Below are 8,129 nucleotides of genomic sequence, written 5' to 3'. Positions count from 1 at the left end.
ATATTACACACACACACACACAGAGTATAGGTGTAACGGCTGTCGTACTGGAGAGAAGACCAAGGTGCAGCGGAGTTAGTGTTCATCATATTTAATACAAACAACGTGAACACTATACACAAAACAAGAAAACTGACAGCCAAAACAGTCCTGTCAGGTGCAAAACACTAAACAGAAACAATTACCCACAAAACCCAAAGGAAAAACATGCTCCTTATGTGTGACTCGCAATCAGCAACAACGAACTTCAGCTGTGCCTGATTGGGAGCCACACATGGCCCAAAACAAAGAAATACAAAAACATAGAGAAAGGAACATAGAACGCCCACCCAATGTAACACCCTGGCCTAACCAAAATAAAGAACAAAAAACCCCTCTCTATGGCCAGGGCGTTACAATAGGGCAATATATCAATCTTCAACAGGATTATCTATTTTGGATGCAATTTAGATAACAAATTTTAAACAAATTTAAACAAATTTTACAAATTTAAATGGAAGAGAGAGAGAGATCTCTGGTTCACTGATTTAAAGCAACGATACAGGAGAGTTTTAATATTCTGCAGCTGCAAAAATTAAAAATAAAATACACCTATTTTTACAATTTTTTTTAAAATAAGGTGAATCCTGAAAACCAGATGTAGATGTGTAAATTACACTCATTCAGTCTTTATATTCGGTCTTTAAAGGTTTTGAAATTGTACAAACCAAGACTGGTGTCAACTATCCCATGATACAGCTGACTCGCATCACGTCCACATGTCTCTCTGAATAGGCTACATTCTCCCCAGTTATTGACGTAAGCTAATGTAGTCCTAAACTAATGTTTCCGCCCCGTTAACAGAACAGGGGACTAGAATAGTGTCAGTAGCACTAGGTCGGTCAAATCAAACCTCCCTGGATGGTTGCTATCCAACAGTCTCCAGTTAGGCCTAAACGTTAAACACGTCCTAAAAAAAAAAGCTAACTTCAGACATTTCTTACCCCGGCTTGTCACACATCAGACCCCACCTCATTTTAGACGGGGCCACCCTCAACCACAGCTCGTTCAACACACGTCTTCAATGGAAATGATTGTTCAGACTGAGAGTAAGTGGGTAGATTTAGTTCTCAACTAGAGTGGACCAGTACTGCAACAGTCTGGAGGGAGAGAGAGTAGGGTTAAGGAGAGAGAGAGAGTAGGGTTAAGGAGAGAGAGAGAGTAGGGTTAAGGAGAGAGAGCGAGAGTAGGGTTAAGGAGAGAGAGCGAGAGTAGGGTTAAGGAGAGAGAGAGAGTAGGGTTAAGGAGAGAGAGAGTAGGGTTAAGGAGAGAGACAGTAGGGTTAAGGAGAGAGTAGAGTTAAGGAGAGAGAGCATAGGGTTAAGGAGAGAGAGAGAGTAGGGTTAAGGAGAGAGAGAATAGGGTTAAGGAGAGAGAGTAGGGTTAAGGAGAGAGAGTAGGGTTAAGGAGAGAGAGAGAGAGAGAGAGTAGGGTTAAGGAGAGAGAGAGAGAGAGAGAGTAGGGTTAAGGAGAGAGAGAGAGAGAGAGAGAGAGAGAGAGAGTAGGGTTAAGGAGAGAGAGAGAGAGAGAGTAGGGTTAAGGAGAGAGAGAGAATAGGGTTAAGGAGAGAGAGAGTAGGGTTAAGGAGAGAGAGAGTAGGGTTAAGGAGAGAGAGAGTAGGGTTAAGGAGAGAGAGAGTAGGGTTAAGGAGAGAGAGAGTAGGGTTAAGGAGAGAGAGAGAGTAGGGTTAAGGGGAGAGAGAGTAGGGTTAAGGAGAGAGAGAGTAGGGTTAAGGAGAGAGAGAGTAGGGTTAAGGAGAGAGAGAGTAGGGTTAAGGAGAGAGAGTAGGGTTAAGGAGAGAGAGAGAGAGAGAGAGTAGGGTTAAGGAGAGAGAGAGAGAGAGAGAGAGAGAGAGAGAGTAGGGTTAAGGAGAGAGAGAGAGAGAGAGTAGGGTTAAGGAGAGAGAGAATAGGGTTAAGGAGAGAGAGAGTAGGGTTAAGGAGAGAGAGAGTAGGGTTAAGGAGAGAGAGAGTAGGGTTAAGGAGAGAGAGAGTAGGGTTAAGGAGAGAGAGAGTAGGGTTAAGGAGAGAGAGAGTAGGGTTAAGGAGAGAGAGAGTAGGGTTAAGGAGAGAGAGAGTAGGGTTGAGGAGAGAGAGAGTAGTGTTAAGGAGAGAGAGAGAGTAGGGTTAAGGGGAGAGAGAGTAGGGTTAAGGAGAGAGAGAGTAGGGTTAAGGAGAGAGAGAGTAGGGTTAAGGAGAGAGAGAGTAGGGTTAAGGAGAGAGAGAGTAGTGTTAAGGAGAGAGAGAGTAGGGTTAAGGAGAGAGAGAGAGTAGGGTTAAGGGGAGAGAGAGTGGGGTTAAGGAGAGAGAGAGTAAGGTTAAGGAGAGAGAGAGTAGGTTTAAGGAGAGAGAGAGTAGGGTTAAGGAGAGAGAGAGTAGGGTTAAGGAGAGAGAGAGTAGTGTTAAGGAGAGAGAGAGTAGGGTTAAGGAGAGAGAGAGAGTAGGGTTAAGGAGAGAGAGAGAATAGGGTTAAGGAGAGAGAGAGTAGGGTTAAGGAGAGAGAGAGTAGGGTTAAGGAGAGAGAGAGTAGGGTTAAGGAGAGAGACAGTAGGGTTAAGGAGAGAGAGAGGGGTTAAGGAGAGAGAGAGAGGGGTTAAGGAGAGAGAGAGTAGGGTTAAGGAGAGAGAGTAGGGTTAAGGAGAGAGAGAGAGGGGTTAAGGAGAGAGAGAGGGGTTAAGGAGAGAGAGTAGGGTTAAGGGGAGAGAGGGGTTAAGTAGAGAGAGAGGGGTTAAGGAGAGAGAGAGGGGGGTTAAGGAGAGCGAGAGAGGGGTTAAGGAGAGAGTAGGGTTAAGGAGAGAGAGGGGTTAAGGAGAGAGTGAGGGGTTAAGGAGAGAGAGAGAGGGGTTAAGGAGAGAGAGAGAGGGGTTATCACAGTACCTGACTTGGTGAGTGGGAGAGTGAGGGATGTTGGGTAGTGTGTGTCAGAGCAGAACAAGATGTGTTGGCTTTTCTAAGAGACAGGAAGTATTTCATCAGTGTCGTATCGTGTTGTGGTCTGTCAGCGTTGTGGTTGAAACTGACTGAGTTAACACACACACACACACACACACACACACACACACACACACACACACACACACACACACACACACAACCATCCATCGCTGCCTCTGCTGTGTTACTAACTAGTCCTTAACCCTGATCCACTGTTAACTAGTCCTTAACCCTGATCCTCTGTTAACTAGTCCTAAACCCTGATCCTCTGTTAACTAGTCCTAAACCCTGATCCTCTGTTAACTAGTCCTAAACCCTAATCCTCTGTTAACTAGTCCTAAACCCTAATCCTCTGTTAACTAGTCCTAACCCTGATCCTCTGTTAACTAGTCCTAAACCCTAATCCTCTGTTAACTAGTCCTAAACCCTAATCCTCTGTTAACTAGTCCTAAACCCTAATCCTCTGTTAACTAGTCCTAACCCCTGATCCTCTGTTAACTAGTCCTAAACCCTAATCCTCTGTTAACTAGTCCTAAACCCTGTCCCTCTGTTAACTAGTCCTAACCCCTAATCCTCTGATACTGATGTTTTCCTAATGTTCTACTACTGATGCTGTTCTAATGTTCTACTACTGATGCTGTTCTAATGTTCTACTACTGATGATGTTCTAATGTTCTACTACTGATGCTGTTCTAATGTTCTACTATTGATGCTGTTCTAATGTTCTACTACTGATGATGTTCTACTACTGATGCTGTTCTAATGTTCTACTACTGATACTGTTCTAATGTTCTACTACTGATGCTGTTCTAATGTTCTACTACTGATGCTGTTCTAATGTTCTACTACTGATGCTGTTCTAATGTTCTACTATTGATGCTGTTCTAATGTTCTACTACTGATGATGTTCTAATGTTCTACTACTGATGCTGTTCTAATGTTCTACTACTGATGCTGTTCTAATGTTCTACTACTGATGCTGTTCTAATGTTCTACTATTGATGATGTTCTACTATTGATGCTGTTCTAATGTTCTACTACTGATGCTGTTCTAATGTTCTACTACTGATGCTGTTCTAATGTTCTACTATTGATGCTGTTCTAATGTTCTACTACTGATGATGTTCTACTACTGATGCTGTTCTAATGTTCTACTACTGATACTGTTCTAATGTTCTACTACTGATGCTGTTCTAATGTTCTACTACTGATGCTGTTCTAATGTTCTACTACTGATGCTGTTCTAATGTTCTACTATTGATGCTGTTCTAATGTTATACTACTGATGATGTTCTAATGTTCTACTACTGATGCTGTTCTAATGTTCTACTACTGATGCTGTTCTAATGTTCTACTACTGATGCTGTTCTAATGTTCTACTATTGATGATGTTCTACTATTGATGCTGTTCTAATGTTCTACTACTGATGCTGTTCTAATGTTCTACTACTGATGCTGTTCTAATGTTCTACTACTGATGCTGTTCTAATGTTCTACTACTGATGCTGTTCTAATGTTCTACTACTGATGCTGTTCTAATGTTCTACTATTGATGATGTTCTACTACTGATGCTGTTCTAATGTTCTACTACTGATGCTGTTCTAATGTTCTACTACTGATGCTGTTCTAATGTTCTACTACTGATGCTGTTCTAATGTTCTACTACTGATGCTGTTCTAATGTTCTACTACTGATGCTGTTCTAATGTTCTACTACTGATGCTGTTCTAATGTTCTACTATTGATGCTGTTCTAATGTTCTACTACTGATGCTGTTCTAATGTTCTACTACTGATGATGTTCTAATGTTCTACTACTGATGCTGTTCTAATGTTCTACTACTGATGCTGTTCTAATGTTCTACTACTGATGCTGTTCTAATGTTCTACTACTGATGATGTTCTAATGTTCTACTATTGATGCTGTTTTTATGTTCTGTTTCTGATGCCATGTTAATTATTTGGACACTTCGGTCAAGCAGAATCCAAGTAATCAGATGCAGCTGTCAGGTTAGTTAGGGTCAGAGATGGTTTAGGCCAGTGGTTCCCAAACTCTTTGTAGTCCCGTACCCCTTCAAACATTCAACCTCCAGCTGCGTACCCCCTCTGGTACCAGGGTCAGCACACACTCAAATGTTGTTTTTTACCATCATTGTAATTCTGACACACACACACACACACACACTATACAATACATTTATTAAACATAAGAATGTGTGTGAGTTTTTGTCGTAACCCGGCTCGTGGGAAATGACAAAGAGCTCTTATAGGACCAGGGCACAAATAATAATATAATAATAATCAATACTTTTGCTCTTTATTTAACCATCTTACATATATATCAAACCTTATTTGTTCACATGCTAGTGAGGGCCGAGAATCATCCACTCTCACATCGGTACATGGCTGCAAAGGGCATCAGTGTCTTAACAGCGTGATTTGCCCATGCAAGAAACTCTGAGCGCAGCCCAATCCAGAAATATGGCAGTGGCTTCTGATTCACATTTGAGTCATTTAGCAGACGCTCTTATCCAGAGCGACTTACAGTAGTGAATGCATACATTTCATTTCATGCATTTTTTCTTTTTGTACTGGCCCCCTGTGGGAATCGAACCCACAACCCTGGCGTTGCACACACTATGCTGGCATTGCAAACACCATGCTCTACCAACTGAGCCACAGGGAATTCAATTTTCACAGAACCGCTTTTTGCAATTTTGATGATGCTCTCTTGTTCAGATATCGGTAAGTGGACTGGAGGCAGGGCAGGAAAGGGATAACGAATCCAGTAGTTTGTGTCCTCCGTTTTGGGAAAGTACCTGAAGTAATTGAGCACCCAACTCACTCAGGTGCTTCGCTATTTCACGTTTGACATTGTCCGTAAGCTTGAGTTCTTTTGCACACAAAAAATCATACAATGATGGAAAGACCTGTGTGTTGTCCTTGTTAATGCAGACAGAGAAGAGCTCCAACTTCTTAATCATAGCCTCAGTTTTGTCCCGCACATTGAATATAGTTGCGGAGAGTCCCTGTAATCCTAGATGCAGATCATTCAGGCGAGAAAAAACATCACCCAGATAGGCCAGTCGTGTGAGAAACTCATCATCATGCAAGCGGTCAGACAAGTGAAAATTATGGTCAGTAAAGAAAACTTTAAGCTCGTATCTCAATTTAAAAAAACGTGTCAATACTTTGCCCCTTGATAACCAGCGCACTTCTGTATGTTGTACAAGCGTTACATGGTCACTGCCCATATCATTGCATAATGCAGAAAATACACGAGAGTTCAGGGGCCTTGCTTTAACAAAGTTAACCATTTACACTGTGGTGTCCAAAACGTCTTTCAAGCTGTCAGGCATTCCCTTGGCAGAGAGAGCCTCTCGGTGGATGCTGCAGTGACCCAAGTGGCGTCGGGAGCAACTGCTTACACACGTTACCACTTCACTATGTCTCCCTGTCATGGCTTTTGCTCCATCAGTACAGATACCAACACATCTTGACCACCAAAGTCCATTTGATGTCATAAAACTGTCCAGTACTTTAAAAATATCCTCTTATGTTGTCCTGGTTTCCAGTGGTTTGCAGAAGAGGATGTCTTCCTTAATTGACCCCCCATTAACGTAACGGACAAATACCAGGAGCTGTGCCAGGTCCGCCACGTCTGTTGACTCATCCAGCTGTAACGCATTGAATTCACTGGCTTGTATGTGAAGCAGTAATTGTTTCAAAACATCTCCTGCCACGTCACTGATGTGTCGTGAAACAGTGTTGTTTGATGAAGTCATTGTCTGTATAGTTTTTTGGTATTTCCCCCAGTATTGTCCCAGTATCCGCAGCAGCAGGAAGAATGAAGTCCTCCACAATAGTATGGGGCTTGCCTGTCCTAGCCACTCTGTAGCTCACCATATAAGATGCTTCTAGCCCCTTCTTATTAATGTTATCTGTTGATTTTATACATGTCTTACTACTCAAAAGTCGTCTTTATTCTCGCTCAAAAAACTCCCGTGGCTTATTTTTGAAATTGTCATGTTTCGTTTCTAAACGTCTTCACAAGAGTGAAGGTTAATGTGATTGGATGTTAACTACTTGACTAGGCTTCCTGTATTTGACAGTGTGTTGTTATTTCGCTGAACACCAGATGGATTAATTGCATTTTTGGCAGTGAAACGAGGCTACTTAGGCGAGAAAAAAAAAATCACCCAAATTTATCGCCATGTTGGAAAATATAAACGGACTGTTTGAAAATGTGAAGAACATATATATATATATATACTGCTCAAAAAAATAAAGGGAACACTTAAACAACACAATGTAACTCCAAGTCAATCACACTTCTGTGAAATCAAACTGTCCACTTAGGAAGCAACACTGATTGACAATAAATTTCACATGCTGTTGTGCAAATGGAATAGACAACAGGTGGAAATTATAGGCAATTAGCAAGACACCCCCAATAAAGGAGTGGTTCTGCAGGTGGTAAACACAAACCACTTCTCAGTTCCTATGCTTCCTGGCTGATGTTTTGGTCACTTTTGAATGCTGGCGGTGCTTTCACTCTAGTGGTAGCATGAGACGGAGTCTACAACCCACACAAGTGGCTCAGGTAGTGCAGCTCATCCAGGATGGCACATCAATGCGAGCTGTGGCAAGAAGGTTTGATATGTCTGTCAGCGTAGTGTCCAGAGCATGGAGGCGCTACCAGAAGACAGGCCAGTACATCAGGAGACGTGGAGGAGGCCGTAGGAGGGCAACAACCCAGCAGCAGGACCGCTACCTTCGCCTTTGTGCAAGGAGGAGCAGGAGGTGCACTGCCAGAGCCCTGCAAAATGACCTCCAGCAGGCCACAAATGTGCATGTGTCTGCTCAAACGGTCAGAAACAGACTCCATGAGGTTGGTATGAGGGCCCGATGTCCACAGGTGGGGGTTGTGCTTACAGCCCCACACCGTGCAGGACGTTTGGCATTTGCCAGAGAACACCAAGATTAGCAAATTCGCCACTGGCACCCTGTGCTCTTCACAGATGAAAGCAGGTTCACACTGAGCACATGTGACAGACGTGACAGAGTGGAGAACGTTTTGCTGCCTGCAACATCCTCCAGCATGACCGGTTTGGCGGTGGGTCAGTCATGGTGTGGGGTGGCATTTCTTTGGGGGGCC

Source organism: Salmo salar, chromosome ssa24 (assembly GCF_905237065.1).
Source record: "Salmo salar chromosome ssa24, Ssal_v3.1, whole genome shotgun sequence".
Classification (NCBI taxonomy): Eukaryota; Metazoa; Chordata; class Actinopteri; order Salmoniformes; family Salmonidae; genus Salmo; species Salmo salar.
The sequence above is the reverse complement of the archived record's forward strand: the minus strand, read 5'-3'. Positions refer to the sequence as shown.